This window comes from Myotis daubentonii, chromosome 16, assembly GCF_963259705.1.
Source record: "Myotis daubentonii chromosome 16, mMyoDau2.1, whole genome shotgun sequence".
NCBI classification, from domain to species: Eukaryota; Metazoa; Chordata; class Mammalia; order Chiroptera; family Vespertilionidae; genus Myotis; species Myotis daubentonii.
Window position 1 is genome coordinate 56,362,661 of NC_081855.1, and position 18,014 is coordinate 56,380,674.

General features: G+C 61.9%; 1 protein-coding gene across 5 annotated transcripts in view; it reads right to left on the minus strand.

Moving 5' to 3' along the window:
* TBC1D16 (TBC1 domain family member 16) overlaps positions 1 to 18,014 on the minus strand; it is a 50,471-nt gene that overhangs the window by 13,877 nt on the left and 18,580 nt on the right. The gene's annotated exons all lie outside the window — the stretch shown is intronic.

Below are 18,014 nucleotides of genomic sequence, written 5' to 3' on the forward strand. Positions count from 1 at the left end.
GCAGCATGGGCTTCTGTTAGGGTCCAGACTGGTCCCCTCTCTTCCTGAACAAGTATCGGTCCCGTGAGGAAACATGTGGGTTGTTACTGTTATTGATACTAACCGAGAGCATTTGTTAAACACTCAGCACGGCCTGGCCCGGGTTAACCACTTCTCGGGGCTGTTCTCAGCCGCACGATAACCCTATGAAATGAGCAGCGCCAGGACCCCCACTGCACAGAAGAGGAACCGCGGCCCAGAGAGGCTGAGTAACCTTCCTGAGACCGCACAGCGGGGGGGGGGGTGAACCCTGCTTTGCGGCCCATGCCCTCACCAGCGTAATCTCCTGCTTCAAAGCTGCAAGCGCAGCAGCACAGCCCACGGATTCCGCTTTCAAAGAAGTGCACGAATTCGTTCAGAACCCCAGACGGAGAATGCTCTATTGCATGGATTCAGCCACACTGCGGGCGAAAGGCGGTCTCGCGGGGTTAACACGCAGTCAGAGAAGAGGCTGCGTGGGCTGTGGACCGGCCCAGGCTCCGGGCAAGGCCCCGCTGTGACCCTGCAACCTGCCTCAGCCAGAACATCACGGTCTGGTGACCAATCTGTGCACCCCCTCCTCAGCCGGCACCCCCTCCTCAGCCGGCACCCCCTCCTCAGCCGACACCCCCTCCGCAGCCGGGCACCCCCTCCGCAGCCGGGCACCCTGGCTGAGGCCGCAGCGCCTCTGGATTGTCTGCCCTCTGTCTGTCCGTCCGTCTGTCCGTCCTGGGAACCTGCTGTGGGGGAAGCAGCCTTAGGTGGAAGCGGGCAGCCGGGTGGGAGGCGGCAGGTCAGCTGCCCCCCAAAAGGCTGAGGGAGCCCGTCTCCCCACGGGGACCCTGACCGAGCTGCACGGTGAGACGATTTTTGCAAAACACGGCAGGTTGGGGGGCTGCAGACAGCCCCCGCGGGCACCCCATGGGCGTCCTAGCCGCTCACTGAGCAGCGAGGCCACCGCGGCCCCGGGAGCCCCGCTCGGCCCACTTCCCCACGGGCCCATCCCGGGCTCCCTCCCAACCCAGCCGGACAGGGGCCACCAAGGGGCATGACCTCCAGCCCCACCCCACCCCCACCACCCAGCACCCAGCACCCAGCACCCCCTCCAAAACCTGCCCGCCCACCCCACAGGCAGGCCGGGCTTCCAGAACCCAGCCAGGGCCGAGACTCGGACAGCGGGTGGAGCCCCTGCCAGGCTGCTGTGGCCGGAGGACTGGGCCCCGGTGGGGAAGGAGCCGGAAGGGCCCCCACCTCCCGCAGCAGAAGCCGGCGGAGCCCTTCGCAGCTCCTCAGGGGGAGATCATCTGCGTGGCTTCACTGATCGGAGCATTGATTCGAGACACTGTGCTGGGGGCTGCGGCAGCGGCTCCGCGGTGCCCCTGGGGCCCTCGGGCCTGTCCTCGCAGGTGACTGCAGGCGGCGGGTCGGCCAGGCGACATCTGTGTCCCCTCGAGACCGGTGCCTGGCGTTCGGGACCATTTCCCCGCAGCTCTGCAGGCCCAGCTCCCGGCACAGGCGGCACAGAGCGCGCGGCGTCGGCACTCGCGCTGGGATGAACAGGGGGACGTCGGGGAACCTTGAAGTCATGGGGAAAAACCGTAAGGACATAAAAACCTCAGGAAAATGGAAATGGAAATACAGGCGGCTTCAATGTTTCATGTTTTCCCACACGCGGAGCAGCTTGGTTTTGGGAATCCTCGTGTGTGCCGCATAGAATTGGGCTGTTCATACAATTACCGCGTGTGGCGCAGTAAAGGGAAAGGATGGTTTATGTGGGCGATGAATCCCGGTGCGCTGAGTTAAAACGTTTTGCAGGTGAAGCGAGGAGATGCTACACTGAGAAAGGTGGCGTTTGTCAGCTCTGTCCTTTTCTGAGGATCATCAGGATGCAAACCGAGGCGAAAGAAAGCGCCCCACAGCACGGAGCAGGTGCGCCCTCTTCTAGGAACCGAGCGGGAGGCCAGCCGCGGCCTCAGTCCTTGCAGCTCACCCTGCAGAGTGCTGCCCGGCTGTCCGCCCGCAGGTGGGCGGGCCCTGCCAGTTGCCTTGGGTACGATGCTGGTGTGAGCAACATTCGGGGGGCCTTGGCCTCAGGAAACCTGGAGTCAAGAGGCCACAAGGACAGAGGCCAGCTGCCGGTCAGCACCAGAGCCCCCAAAGCCTGGACAGAGGCCATCTCAGACCCTGCACCCCTCCCCCCCGCCCCCAGACGGCCCCAGGAGCCTGAGGGAGCCAGATGAACAGCTGGACCCAGCCCAGCCGCCCAGGAGGACCATGAGTAAACAAGAGGCCGTGCGTTTCCGTGGCAACATTAGGAGCCATTTGTTACACAGCAACAGGCACATCCTGACACACACGGGAAGCGTCTGCTTCCAGAAAAAGCTGGAGGGGGAAGACACCTCTGTGCTTCTCAAGGTCAAAGAGACCTTGAGGCCAGACGTTAACATTTTCAAATAAAACCAAACTTACACATTTGTTCTTGTGTCTCATCCTGAGACCTGAGTCAGCTGAACAATTAATTCATGCAAATGACTCCCCCCGAGGGGCTGGCCAGGGCTTACACGCAAGTCTGCCCGGAGGCGGGTGCTGCGGGGAGGTGTGGGGGGTAGGGTGGGGGGGCTGTCTCTCCCGGCTCCTTCGCCATCAGGGGCCAGTCCTCCGGCCACAGCAGCCGAGCTGGGGTTTCTCCGACCAGGATCTGGGTCTGGAGCCCGGCCTGCTCCACGGGGCGCGCAGCCATGGCGTCGGGAAGGGCGTGCGGGATGGGGAGTGGGGGAGGGAGGGCTGGGGAGAGGGGCTGGAGACATGCCCCCCTTTGAGGGGCCTCGTAAGTGCCAGAAATTGGCAGCAACAAGACGCCCTTCAGCGGGTGATGGGTAAACAACCCGCACGTGCAGATAGCAGACATTCAGCGCCAAAAAGAAAAGCGCTGTCAGACCACGAGAAGACGCGGGGAAACGGAAACGCACGTGACAGAGGGAGAAGCCGGTGAGAAGCCTGCGGGCTGCGTGACCCGGCGCGTGACGGCTGGAAAAGGCAGGCTGGGGGGGGGGGGGGGCGGGCGGGCAGTAGGCCCGAGCCCAGGGGTGGAGTGGGAGGGGGCAGAGGACTTCTTGGGCGTGATACGCTCTGGGGTTACCACACGGGGGATCCAGGTCATTATACGTCTGTCTCATGGACTGTGCAGCGCCAGAGCGACCCTAACGCCCACTGCGGGCTCTGGTGACGGTGACGTGTCCACGCAGGTTCATTCACTGGCGGGGATGGAGGGACTGTGCAGGTGCGGGGAGGGGTGCATGGGAACTCTCTGCACCTCCTGCTCAATTGTGCTGTGAACCCCAAAACTGCTCTACAACATAAAGTATCTCAAAAAAGCAAAAATGAAAAGAGTATGTGACACAGATCGAGACTAAACGCAAATAACCAATAAAGTGCTCATCCCAGAGGAATGACATCAACGGAAACGAGGCAGACGCCGCGCTGGGGAGCCCGTGGGATGGGCAGCGGGTTTAAATGATGACGTCTCGGCGGGTGAGGGTCTGGGGGAGCAGGCGCTGCCCGCTGAGGGGCCCCAGCCTGGCCGGGTTCCTCCGATCGGCCGTTTGGAAGCAGGAGGCCAAAGGCTTAGGTGTTCGCACGCTCGGTGTTCGTCCTAAGGAAGGAACCAGAGGCGCCCGTGACAAAGACACGCAGGACTCGGCGAATAAAAAGCCCGGACACAAATCCAGCACTCATCCGCGACCAGGACTGTGGGCACACGAGGAGGGAGGGCGCCTCCTCCAGCCGCCCCAGGCAGCCCCAGGCCTCCGGCGGTGAGCACCCCGTCCGCGGGAGAGACGGGGCTCCCCTGGTCAGGGCAGGCGAGGACGGCTGCTTCCCCGAGGCAGGAAAAGGAGAAGAAGTAACCTGTTCCTCCGTGAGGACAATATCACGGAAAATCCCACGGGATTTATAAGACAACCGTTAGAACTAATCCGTGAGCCCGGCCGGCGTGGCTCGGCCACTGAGCGTCAACCTATGGGCCAGGAGGCCACGGTTCGATTCCCGGTCAGGGCTCAGGCCCGGGGTGCGGACTCGGTGGGGCGGCCGATCAGTGGTTCTCTCTCATCACTGATGTTTCTCTCTCTCTTTCCCTCTCCTTTCCTCTCTGAGATCAATGACAATATATATTTTTCAAAAAAACTAATACATGAATTTAGCAAGATTGCAGGGTAAAAGGTCAATGTACAAAAATTAATTGTATTTTTAAAGACTAGCAACAGACACATTGAGAAGTATAATATATTGTAAAAATTCCATTATAGCAGGAAAAGAACCCTACATATAATCCTTAGAAATAAATCTAACACAGGACATTCAACAAGACCTTTATGCTATAAAACACAACACCTTGTTGAGAGAAATAAAAGGAAACTGAAATAAACAGAGGTATACCATGTCCATGGACTCCAACAGTTGACACTGGTACGATAGTATCTTACCCAATGTATCTATATATTCAACACAATCCCAATAAAAAATCCAGCAGGATTTTAGGGGGAGAAAAATGGACAAGTCGACTCTAAAATTCACATGGAAATGCAAAATACCTAAAACAAACAAAGCAGTTCTACAAAAGAAGAAAGTTGGAACACTACCTAGTTTTGAGACTGAATGCAAACCTATAACAACCAAGGCTGCTATGTGGGCACAGGTGAAAGGCAGACTTTTAAATCAAAGGAACAGAATCGAGTCCAGAAACAGACAGATTTGATCAACTCATTACTGACAAAGATACAACGGAGAAAGGATCATTTTCCACAAATGCGAGGGGCGGAGGGCGGGGGGCGGTTAACATCGACCTCTCCTCACGCCACACACAGAACGTCACTCCAAGTGGATCGCAGGCCCAGGTGTGATGCCTCACACTGAAAATTCGACAAGGATCCACGAGAAAAAACCCTCACGGCCGTGGAAGAGGCCGAGGTTTCTTAGAACACGAAAAGCACAAACTATACAAGAATGCATTTATCAAGTGGAAGAAAGAAAAACCCTTGTGCTCAAAACACAGCATAAAGAAAAACAAACATGCAGGCCGCAGCCCCGGAGGCAACATCCACCACACACACATCCAGAAAGGACCCGCGCCCAGGAGGTGTCTGAGGAATCTTAAAACTCAGTGAGCGTGGCCCATAAAGGGGAAGCGCCTGGTAAGCTGACTCCACCAGAACGGAAAGCCTTCTGCTCTCCGAAGACACTGTTAAGGACCCAGAAAGACAAGCCACGGCTGGGAAAAGTGCCTGCAGAGCACAGGTCCGGTGAAGAACCTGGACCCGGAACATAGCAGCCTCAAGACTGGGCGACGAGAAAACAAGCAACACAACGGAAGAAACTGGCCCCCGATGCGAACAGGTGCCTCTTCGGAGAAGGTGGCCAGTGAGCACAGGACACCGTCCTTCCGGAGAGAAACGTCAGCGAAGCGCCGTGTGACACAGAGGAACGGCCTGACCCACTGCGCGCCGGGCAGAATGAGTAAGAAACCAGCACACGGACAGTGCGGGGCGCTGGCGGGTGCGGGGCGACTGGAATCCCACGCGTGCCGGTGGGGGTGCAAGATGAACAATGAATGCAAAACGGAATGTGGGAAACAGTCCGGCAGCGTCTCAGGTCAAACATCCCACCCCCGGGCGTTTGCCCAGGAGGCCTGGAAAGCGTTCACACAGCATCTGCGTGGACGTTCCGGCAGCTGCATTCGCCATTGCAAAACCGGGAATGAACGCGCATCTCTCCACTGGCGAACAGAGACCCAAACAGCAGCTCCTCTGTACAGCGGACCTCGACTCAGAGATACAAAGTAGCAAGCAGCAGATACAAAGCAGCAAACAGTGGATACAAAGTAGCAAGCACCGGATGCAGAGTAGCAAGCAGCGGATACAGAGTAGCAAGCAGCGGATACAGAGTAGCAAGCAGCGGATGCAGAGTAGCAAACAGCGGATACAGAGTAGCAAACAGTGGATGCAGAGTAGCAAGAAGCAGATACAGAGTAGCAAGCAGCGGATACAGAGTAGCAAGCAGCGGATACAGAGTAGCAAACAGTGGATGCAGAGTAGCAAGAAGCAGATACAGAGTAGCAAACAGCGGATACAGAGTAGCAAACAGTGGGTACAAAGTAGCAAGCAGCAGATACAGAGTAGCAAACAGCGGATACAAAGCAGCAAACAGCAGATACAGAGTAGCAAACAGCGGATGCAGAGTAGCAAACAGCGGATACAGAGTAGCAAGCAGCGGATACAGAGTAGCAAGCAGCGGATACAGAGTAGCAAACAGTGGATGCAGAGTAGCAAGCAGCAGATACAGAGTAGCAAGCAGCGGATGCAGAGTAGCAAACAGCGGATACAGAGTAGCAAACAGTGGATGCAGAGTAGCAAGAAGCAGATACAGAGTAGCAAGCAGCGGATGCAGAGTAGCAAACAGCGGATGCAGAGTAGCAAACAGCGGATGCAGAGTAGCAAATAGCGGATACAGAGTAGCAAGCAGCGGATACAGAGTAGCAAACAGCGGATACAAACAGCAAAGGTGAAGCTCAAGTGCATGGTGTTAAGCGAAAGAAGCGGGCCCCAAAGGCTGCATGAAAGGCTACTCAGCATCACTGACGAAGATCCAGCGGAGAAAGGGTCGTTTTCTGCAGATGGCGTTAGGGCAGCTGGATATCAGTGTGTGTGTGTGGGGGGGGGGGGGGGGGGATGGCGATTAACATCCACCTTTCAACCATTTGCATTGCAGGGTAAAGTGCAAACGCAAACCACAGCGAGCCGCTCCTGCACGCCTGTTGGGAGGCTAACCTCAAAGACTGGCCCCGCCCAGGCCGATGAGGGGGGGGGGGCTGGAACTCCCGCCCCTGCTGCTGGGAATGGACGGAGTGAAACACCCACCCACCCCGCGGCCTGGTCATTCCACCCCCAGGATGTATCGAGAGCAGTAACAGCACAGGTCCATGCGCAAGAATTCTGCACAACAGTCCGCGGCGGCTGCATGTGTGAGAGCTGAGACCTGAACCCGCCCAGCAGGTGAGCGGACGCCTGCAGTGCAGGACTCGGCGCGAAAAATGAATGAACTGAGGGTGCAGGCCACGGTGTGAAAAAGCATTGTGCCGAGTAAAGAAGCCAGACAAAAAAACCCCAAAACCCACAAAACCTCATACAGCACGATTCGTTTATATAAAATCCCAGGAAATGCAAACGAGTCTACAGTGGCAGAGGCAGGTAAGTCGTCTGGGGGCAGGGCCGGAGGGAGGGCGCCTTACAGAGGCCATGAGGCGCCTTGGGAAATGGGGAAGTTCATGACCTCGACGGGGGGATGGCTTCAGTGGTGCAGACATGTCAAAACTCAGCAAACCGGGCACTTTAAATACATACAGTTTACTGTACCTTAATTATACTTCAATGACGTTGCAAAAAACCCCCAAACACCAACATTCAACTCAGTATGATTACTAGGTTTCTAACAATAGGGGAATCTTTTCATATATTGTGATACATTTTATAGACGTATTTATTGACTAAAGGAAATTCTCACACTGTTATATTGAAAGAAGAAACTGGGATACAAAACTCTATGAAATATGGTTTTATATCTGAGGTATATTTACCGGTATTTTATATCTACACTAGAGGCCCGGTGCACAAAATTCATGCACAGGTAGGGTCCCTAGGCCTGGCCAGCGATCAGGTCCCCCCCACCCCTCCTTCCCTCGCTCACTCCCTCACCCTTGGCGCCCCTGCTTCCACTGGTGGCCCGCCATGTTCTGTGCCGCCCCCTGGTGGTCAGTGCCCATCATACTCCCATTCCCCTGGTCGCACTCCCAGGGGACACTTTGCATATTAGCCTTTTATATAGAGAGATTGTATAAGTAGGAAACGATACCAACATTATAATAACGAAAACTTTAGATGGCATGTTGGTGCTTTATTTTCAGCTTGTTCTTTATTTTATAAGTTTTCTAAAAGGCATAATGCATCATTCTGATCATCAGAAACAACAAGCTAAACCCAACAACATAGAACAGGGTTAGGCACCGCGACCAAGTGGGACTTGGGCCAGGAATGCCAAGGTGGCTCAACACGCGGAGGTCAAGGTCACACGCCAGGTCAGCAAAGGCCAGAAACCACAGAACCACCTCATTAGCTGCAGAAAAAACATGCGATGACAAAAATCCAACAGCTTTTCATAATAAAAACCCTCGGCAAACGACAAATAGAAAGACACACCCTCAACCTGGCAAAGGCATCGAGAAAAACCCACAGCGAGCTCACCCTCAGGGAGACACGGTCACTCACCCTCTGTGCTTCTGTTCTGCGTGGCAGGGAGGGCCTACTGGGGACAATCAGGTCATGAACATCATGCACCTGCACTCACACAGGTGCATGCACACAAGTGAGCGCACGCACGCAGGTGCACGCACACAGGCGCACACACGCAGGTGAGCGCATGCACGCCGGTGAGCACACGCACACAGGTGCACGCACACAGGCGCACACACGCAGGTGCACGCGCATGCACGCCGGTGAGCGCACGCACACAGGTGCACGCACACAGGCGCACACACGCAGGTGCACGCGCATGCACGCCGGTGAGCACACGCACACAGGTGAGCGCACGCACACAGGCGCACGCACACAGGTGAGCACGAGCACACGCACACAGGTGCACGGAAGCACGCACGCAGGCAGTGCTGGATCAACCCACCCCTGGGCTGGGCCTGCCTGGTCCCGCGGCCCCGAGGCTGCGCCGTGCAGGGCGGGCTGGTTCGGGAAGCATCCAGGACATCAATCAACGCGGCCAGCGCGCCAGGCCTGCGCGGAGGCGCCCCTGCGCCAGTGTGCGCGGCCTACATTTGGGAGCCCTCGAATGGGGTGGTCGAAGCAGAGCCCCGAGGATTCCGTTATTTAGCCCCTGCAACCTGCGGTGGGCGACCCTGCGGTGTTATCAGCCCACACCCGGGCCAGTGCGGCCTTCCCCCCAGCGCGACGCCGCAGCCGCGGGTGGGGGCAGACCGGGCGGAGCAGGACATAACCACAGCCCAGCCCTGCGGAGCCGGAGGACAGCGCCGCCCCCGGGCCGCGGAGCTCAGGGCTAAGGGTGAGGCTGGAAGTCACCGGAGGAGGAGAGCGGCAGTTACTCGGGTTTGTTACCAACACGATCAGGACAAGACACGGAGCAGCACCGTCAGGCTCTCGGCAACAGGCAGAGCGGTTTCACCTGACCCGCCGCCTGCGCTCGGGCCTGCGCTCCGGCCGTGTAACCGCCAGGCCGGTGGGTCTGGCTGCGGCTGCCAGGCGGGCTCCTCCGTAACGCGATTATCCGCCCGTTCAGCTCGGCCGGAGACGCCGCTGGCAGGAGCCATTTGTTCCCGTCCTCCCCGAGGCATTTGCAAATGTGCTCGAGGCGGAGGGAGCCGAGGGCACCGCTAATAAATCCCGCACCGTAATGAACAGGCACCGTAATGAACAGCCCGCAGCGGAGGCCACGCCTCTCCCCCCTCCCCCCACTCGCTGGCTGCTGAGCGCCCAGCTCCTGCCCCTGGCCCTGCCCCAGCCCCTGCCCAAGCCCCTGCCCCTGCCCCTGCCCCTGCCCCAGCCCCTGCCCCTGCCCCTGCCCCTGCCCCTGCCCGGGCCCACCCGGCCTTGAAATCCTCGCTGCGGGGAGAGCAAGGGAGCGGGCTCACCTCCGAGAGCCCAGGCCCGAGTTGCACGGCCGTTTACAGGGATGGCACCCGGATAAGAAATCGGGACCTCGCGGGTCTCCTCCGCGGCAGGTGCACAGCCCATTCAGGGCTGAGCCCGAAAGGGTGCGTGTGGGCAAGAGAAAATGAGGGGCGACCGCAGCTCCACCCCGCGTGGCCCCGCAGAGCCCACCGTGCCTGGTTCGAACCCGCTCCCAATGCGCAGCTGCGCGAGGAACTCGGGGTCCCCGGGTCCCGCCTCACCCAGCGCCTCACCCATCATGTGACTCTTTCAAAGCTGAAGCCGTGACCACATTGAAAACCAGCGCTGTTGCCGGGCCGGTGCGGGTCCGAGGTTGAGCGTCAACCCATGAACCAGGAGGGCACAGTCCCATTCCCGGTCAGGGCACAGGCCCGGGTTGTGGGCTCCATCCCCAGTTCGGGGCGTGCAGAAGGCGGCCAATCCATGGTTCTCTCGCCTCTTTGATGTTTCTGTCTCTCCCTCCCCCTCTCTCTGACATCAATGCAAACACATATTAAAAGAAACAAACACGAGGCCGGAGGAAATGGGCCCACAAGTTAGCAATGGCCGCGCTGGGTGCAGAGCGCAGGCCTCTTCCGTGTCCCAAAGCGTCTCCCGCGCGTAGCCGTCACGTTTAGAAAGAACGAGAGAGACAGCCCCTAACAAACCATTCAAACCGCCAAAGGCGAGAGCCCAGACATGACAGCGAAACCCACCCTCTCTCAGCAACAGCCACCCCAGCAGACCCGTTCCCCCCGGGAGCCGAGACCAGCCGGGCGGCGGCCACACCTGTGCGTCCTCGGCCGGGAAGAAAAGGAGGTGAGAAAACAGGCGGAGCCCTGGCTGGTGTGGCTCAGTGGAGAGAGCACCGGCCTGTGGACTGAAGGGTCCCAGGTTTGATTCCAGCCAAGGGCACATGCCCGGGTTGCGGGATTGATTCCCCCACACACCCCCCCCCCCGCAGTACGGGGCATGTAGGAGGCAGCCAATCAATGATTCTCACCACTGGTGTTTCTATCTCTCTCTCCCCCTCCCTTCCTCTCTGAAATCAATAAAAAACAAACAAACAAGCAAACAAACAAAAACCAACAGGCAGACCCAGCGCCTCCGCGCCTCTCGGTGCAGCTTCCTCTGCCCACCAGCCATTCTCTGCCTTCAGACCCCGGCGCCCACGCTGGGCCTCCCATCCCCACAGATGGGAGCAGGGCTCTGGCGTGGCCGCTGCCGTAACAAGTTACCACCCACCGGGGCCTGACAAGCCACAGGGAGGTGCTCTGTCCCCGTTCCGGAGGCCAGGCGTCCCAAATCCTGGTGCCCCTGGGCCGCGCACCCTCTGCTGGCCGGGGAGGGTCCTCGGGCCTCTCCCGGCCCTGGCGGCTGCTGTGGACACTCCTTGGCTGTGGCCGCATCCCTCCAGGAACCCCTTCTGGTCACAGGCCTTCTCCACGTCTGTGTCCTTTGCTGTGTCTTCCAAGGACACTCACTGGATTTGGGGCCACCTCCTCCAGGATGGCCTCACCTTGATCCTCACCTTCATCCCGTCTGCAGAGACCCTTCCCAGTAAGGACACACTCTGGGGTTCAGCGGGGGGACACATGAACTGGGGGGACTCTGTTCAACCCAGCGCAGACCCGTCTGAAGACACATCTAACTGATTTTCATGACGAGGAAGCTGGGCAGGTGGATGGCTCCGGGGCCCTCCCACCGGCCCCAGGCTGGCGTCCCCTATTCTCAAAGGGCCGGGGGCACTGAGTCAGATGGGGGTGCGGCCCGGCCAGGCCCTCTCCTACCAGCGTTTCCCACTGATCCTCCTTCGCACCCCCTGTACGCTGTGCTAAACGCTACTGAGTAGCTCATTAACTTCCTGCGTGAAGACCCCTCTAACTGCACGCTCCCCCCTCCGCGGGCCTCCACTTCCCGCCGCTGACAACTGCCAATCAAGGCTGCAGAGGTCCCAGGGGACCCAATTAGGGGCCCCCCTCCCGCCAAACTCGCTCGGGGAAGCGGGATTTCAACGGAGAGCAAGGAGGTTACGGAGCATCACCCCCAGAAGTCTCTGCTCCCGGAAGTAGCTGCTGCTTTGAAAGCTCCCGCCTGGGCCCTGCTTATATTTCGGCCGGCGCTGGCAGCTGCCACCCACCCAACGGGAGATCAGGGACGAACTCTGAGGAGCACCCGCGGGAATCAGCAGAGCCGATGCCTGTGAGCACCCACCCCCTCCCGCCCCGCAGCCCCCACCCAGTGCGCGGGGAGGGGGGGGCGTGCGTTTGGTCCCATCCCCGCAGCGCAGGCCGATGCGCCCTCCAGCCGCGCCCCGTGCACACTGGCACCTCTAGAGGCGCTGGGCACGAGCGCCACTCGCGGGTCTGCATTCCCGTTGCAAACGCCTGACAGAGGCGACCCGCGCCGCAGCCCTGCACCCGGGGTCACCATTTCAGAGCGCCCCCGAGAAGCGCCCCCAAAGCCCTCCCTCCTCAAAAAGGCACCCACCCGGCGGGACCAGAGCCGCCGCCCCTGGCACAGCGGGGATGAATGGTTTAATCTTGGGAACCAACGCCCTGCGGGGCCTCCCACTCCCCAGGGAGGCCTGGCTGCCGGCCGCAGGGGCTGGGCCTTCGGGGGAGACGTCCCCGTCCCCGGGAGGGCGACAGGAAGGTCTGGCTGAGCAGGAGCCTGCGCCACACCCCGTCTGAGGCCCTTCCCGGGGCGGGGCGCCAGGGGCTGCGTTTGTCAGGACGCGGGAGGAGCCGGACTGAGGCCAGCTGTCCCCTCTCCCTGCGACCCCGCGGCTGTTTCCGGGCCCCCTTCGCAGCCTGGAACAGAGCCATCTGGGGGATCTGGTGTCCGTGGGGCCCCGACCCGGAGGTGGTCAGGCCCGGGGTGGAGGGCCCCGCAGCCAGGAGCGCGGAGGGAGCATCAGGCCACGCCCCCCCGGCAGCTCCCCGCACCGGGTGGGGGACAGGCTTCTGTGAGGATGGCTATTTTTAAATCAGAGTAAACAGCCCTGGTGACCCCGTCCTTCTGGGAGAGCGAGGCGGGGCGGGAGGGGAGGGGCCGGAGGCACCGTGGCTGCCAGCCCTGCCCGGCCTCACTCCTCCGCGCGGCCCTGGGCGCTGCCCCAGCCGGTTCTCCGGGCAAAGGGCGCTGCGAGGCCCGGCGGGGATTAGGGGACGGCGCTGGCCAGACCGGCAGGGCCTGCCCCTCCTGAGCCTTCACTCTGTGGCCCGTGGGGGGGGGGGGGGCGCCGGCCGGACCCTCTGAGGGTCTTGGCGGACTCCGTGTGCGACCCGAGGGGAACAGCGTCAGCGCACAGGGACAGGCCGCCCCGCCATCCGAACGCGACTGAAAACAGAAACCAAGGAAGCAAACACGCAGAGGAGACGGCCCTTCGCCTTCTCTCCTGACATGCACCGCGCGTGTGAGCGCGCACCCCGTGCATGTGAGCGCGCGCCCGTGCATGTGAGCGCGCACCCCGTGCGTATGAGTGTGCACCCCGTGCATGTGAGCGCGCACCCCTTGCATGTGAGCGCGCACCCCTTACATGTGAGCGCGCACCCCATGCATGTGAGCGCGCACCCCGTGCATGTGAGCGGGCACCCCGTGCGTATGAGTGTGCACCCCGTGCATGTGAGCGCACACCCCATGCGTGCGAGCGCGCACCCCGTGCGTATGAGTGTGCACCCCATGCGTGTGAGCGCGCACCCCGTGCATGAGTGTGCACCCCATGCGTGCGAGCGGGCACCCCGTGCGTATGAGTGTGCACCCCGTGCATGTGAGCGCGCACCCCGTGCATGTGAGCGGGCACCCCGTGCGTATGAGCGTGCACCCCGTGCATGTGAGCGGGCACCCCGTGCGTATGAGTGTGCACCCCGTGCATGTGAGCGCGCACCCCATGCGTGCGAGCGCGCACCCCGTGCGTGCGAGCGCGCACCCCGTGCGTATGAGTGTGCACCCCGTGCATGTGAGCGCGCACCCCGTGCATGAGTGTGCACCCCGTGCATGTGAGCGCGCACCCCGTGCGTATGAGTGTGCACCCCGTGCATGTGAGCGCGCACCCCGTGCATGAGTGTGCACCCCGTGCATGTGAGCGCGCACCCCGTGCGTGTGAGCGCGCACCCCATGCGTATGAGTGTGCACCCCGTGCATGTGAGCGCGCACCCCATGCGTATGAGTGTGCACCCCGTGCGTGTGAGCGTGCGCGCGTGCATGTGAGCGCGCATCCGTGCATGTGACCACGCGCCCGTGCGTGTGAGCGCACACCCCGTGCGTGAGTGTGCGCCCGCACATGTGAGTGTGCACATGTGCGTTTGAGTGTGTGCCCGAGTGTGTGAGCATGTGCGTGTGAGTGCACACGTTTGTGCGTATGTATTGTATACATGTGTTTATGTGTGCATGTATGATCTTTCATGTATGTGTGTGCATATTGAGTGTGGTGTGATGTGCATTGTGTGTAGTGTGATGTGCGCACATGTGCCTGTGCATATTGTGTGTACGCTGTGACACATGTCCGCGTGTGCACACATGTGCATGTGTATTGTGTGACATGTGTACAGGGCTGTGCTCGGAGCCAGGGCCCTCCCTCGCCGCCCAGGCCCATGTTCAGTTTTGAAAGGACTAGAGCCCCCTGGGCCCCAGCTGCTGCCGCTGGGACCGGGGAGGGCAAAGGTCCCATGTTCGCCCAGAAATCACGCCTTTATTTGCTCGGAATGTTTCCCCTGACACCTCAGGGAGCGCCGCCCGCCACCAGCCGGGCTCCTGGGCTAGGGGGCAGCTGCCCCGTCTGTATGTTCTTTCCCAAGTCACACAGCAAGGGCGCCCCCACCTGGAGACGGCGCTGGGCGGCGGGCCCTCCCCTGCTTCAAACTGAAGGCGGCCCCACACTCTCCTCCATCAGGCACAGTCCCCAGGCGCCCGGGCAGGGGTGGGGGAGGAGGGGGAAGGGGGGGCAGCCCCATCCACCCAGCGGCAGAGGCCACGCCCACACCGCCACCTGCGCCCTCCCCCAGCCAGGCTGCTCCCAGGGAGTTTATTTATTTAAATATTTGTAATTGATTTCAGAGAGGAAGGAAGAGGGAGCTAGAAACATCAATGATGAGAGAGAATCATTGCACGCCTCCTACTGGGGATGGAGCCCACAACCCGGGCACGCACCCTGACCGGGAATGGAGCCGTGGCCTCCTGGTCATCGGTCGGCACTGACCGCTGAGCCACCCGGCCGGACTCTCCTGGTGAACTTAAATGTCAGCTCAACAAGCCAATGATAACACAGAGGGGGAACCCAAGCACAGCGCTGGGCGCAGGGAGCCCTCCGGAAGGCTGCGTGAGACGTGCCCTCTCAGGGTGGCCAGCCCCGCAGACGCCGCGGCCCCTTGCTGTCGGTGGGTCCCTCGCGAAATCACAGCCTCGCCTGACGAGCCGGTGCAGTCAGACCTGACCTGTCCTCCACGTGCCGTGGCCCGGAGCTGGCCCGGCGGCCGTGTCACCTTCCCCGCCCACGCCTGCCCTCCGCCCAGGCCCCTCGGCCCTCGCGCCCTGGCCGCCAGGAAAAGCCAGGGACAGACGGGCTTCCCCGGAGGCGGCCCTGAGGCTGGAGAAGGGAGTGGCGGCGGGAGGGGGCGCTGGGCCCGGCTTTGTCCTCTCAGACAGGATCCCGGGGGCCCCACGGGCACCCCAACTGTGGGGACCCCACAGGCCCTCATGCACGGTCCTGCTTCCCCCGAAGAACGCCACTGCAAGCCCAGGGCCGGGTTGGCCCTTTAACACCTGGAGTGGCGTCCTCCAGCCGCCTCCCCGCCCCGCCCCACGCTCACTCCTGCGTGGGGTCACCAGGTCACCATCACCCGGGTCCCAGCCTCGAGAGCAGGCTGAGCCGGGTCCGAGTCTCCTGTGAGTGACAGAGAGGCCCCAGAGTCAACACGACGCGGGTGCTGGGAGGGGGACACGGCAGCGCCGCCCGCCGCCCCCCCAGGCGACGCCCTAACAGGTGCCTCTCCCCGCCAGGGCTTGGCGAGGCCCAGAGCTCAGGGCGGTTCTAGAGGCTTCTCCCGGGGGCGGGCTGCCGCGTCGCTGGGGGACGGGACGGGCAGGTCATCACAGGCCGGCGCCCTGTGACTGCGGTGGCGGCTGCTGAGTCACCAGGCATCGGGCTCGGCTGGGCGGTCCGGGGACCGTGGCCCCAGCTGTGGGCCCTCAGGGACGCGGGCCTGTGAGAGCCGATTAGGGCTGACCTTCGCGGGGCTCCCCAAGCTCACAGTCACGTGTGCTGAGCTGTTTCCGGGGCCCAAGGCTTTGCAACTGAGCCCCTCGGGCAGTGGGGCCCTGGCCAGGCCCCCCGCCCCCAGGTGCCCCCCCCCCCAGCCCCACTGCTTTGCTCCGAGGCAGCAGGGAGGGTGTTTGGGGCCCAGCCCGGGCCACACGGGGGGCTGAGCCGCAGTGTCCAGCGAACGGGGGTGGGGACGAGGAAACAGGCCCCTGGCCGGGACCCACTGAGACGGCACTAATAACACCATTGTTGTCACGAAAGCAGGGAGTCCAGCCAAGCCCACTCCAGACAAGGCCGCCCTGAGACCGGGCGGGCCGTGCCCGGGGTCAGCGCATCCACAGGGGGCGTGACAAGGACAGGACGCAGGCCACGTCCCTGTGCCCGCTGATCCGGGCGGACCCCACCCCATCCTGGGTCTGACATCAGCTGGTGCCCCTGCCCGAGGCCCGGAGGCCAGAGGCCAGGCCTGGGGGGGGGGGGGGGGCCGCCACGCCGACGGCTCTGCCCCAGGCACCGGGGAGGAGGTAGAGGGTCTGGCGGGGCGTCAGCTGGAAATAGAGGCCGCGCCAGGGAAGGCCCGGCCAGTGGCCTCGGCCCGGGGAGCCGGCTGGGGTCTGAGCCGCTGGCCCTGCGAGGGCACCAGCAGCACGACCCGCTCGGAAAGGAAACCCAGCTCAGGCCCGGCCGGCACGGCTCAGTGGTTGAACGTCGACCTCTGAACCAGGAGGTCAGGGTTCGATTCCCGGTCGGGGCGCAGGCCCAGATTGTGGGCTCCATCCCCAGTGGGGGGCGGGCAGGAGGCAGCTGGTCCATGATTCTCTCTCCTCATTGATGTTTCTCTCTCTCCCTCTCCCTCCCTGAAATCAATAAAATAATATTTTTTTTAAAAGAGCAGGCGGGAAGGGGGAGGGGGAAGGGGAGAGGCAGGGGGAGGGGGGAGGCCGGGGGAACTTCCTCTCCAGGAGGCCTATGGCCCTCACAGCGGGGGCGCCCTGGGCTGGGGGTGGCTGGGCCGGGGCGGTGGACGGGGCGGTGGACGCCCCTGCTCCTCTGAGGGAAGCCTGCCACCTGCTGGGCACACAGATCCCTCCAGGAAGGGCTGCCTCGGGGAAAATGGAGCGCAAAGGCGGTGCCGCAGCCTCACCTTCGTCCTCTGGGCACGGGCAGGAAGTGGTGCCCACACAGACCCACCGCGGGGGCTGCAGGGAACGGCCATCACTTCGCAGGGAGCGGGCCCAGGGGGACCTCGGTGCCCGCGTCCACAGCAGCCTGCCCGGTTGGCGCCTCCCCGCGCCGGGCACACTCCATGGTCCCTGCATCCGGGTGGGGCTGTGGACGGAAACCCCTGGTGCCCGGCTCCGGCCTCCACAGCTGCCACGCCACCAAGTGCGGTTTGGAAGCTCAGGGAACTGTCACTTTCTCTCTTTTTAAAATATTTTTATTGATTTCAGAGAGGAAGGGAGGGGGAGAGAGAAACATCCATGATGAGAGAGAATCATGGATCAGCTGCCTCCTGCACGCCCCCCACTGGGGATGGAGCCCACAACCCGGGCCTGTGCCCCAACCGGGAATCGAACCCTGACCTCCTGTTCCCAGGTTGACGCTCAACCACGGAGCCACACCGACCGGGCGAGGAACTGTCCCTTTCAACGGCAGAGAAAAGAGCCCGTCTCACTTCGAGACGTGCGACCCACACTTGTCATGAGGGTCGCCCCCGAAGGTGCCAGCCCGGCTGCTTCTGTCTGTCCCCTCTCCCGGGGGACAGCGGCCCAGTGACGCTGTGGTTGCCGGGACTGTGGTCGCCGGGACAGCGCCCACGCGGAGCACGGGCAGCACACGGAGCTGCTGGTCACCCGACACCTGCCCGGCAGCCCGCCAGGCCCAAGAGAGGCCGCGGCGACCAAAAATAATCCTGCTGTTTAAATATTTACGGAGGCAGCCGGATCCCAGCGCCCATCCGCACAGCCGCCCCGCCCCGCCCCCAGCCCGGGCTCCCGGGCCACCCCCACCTC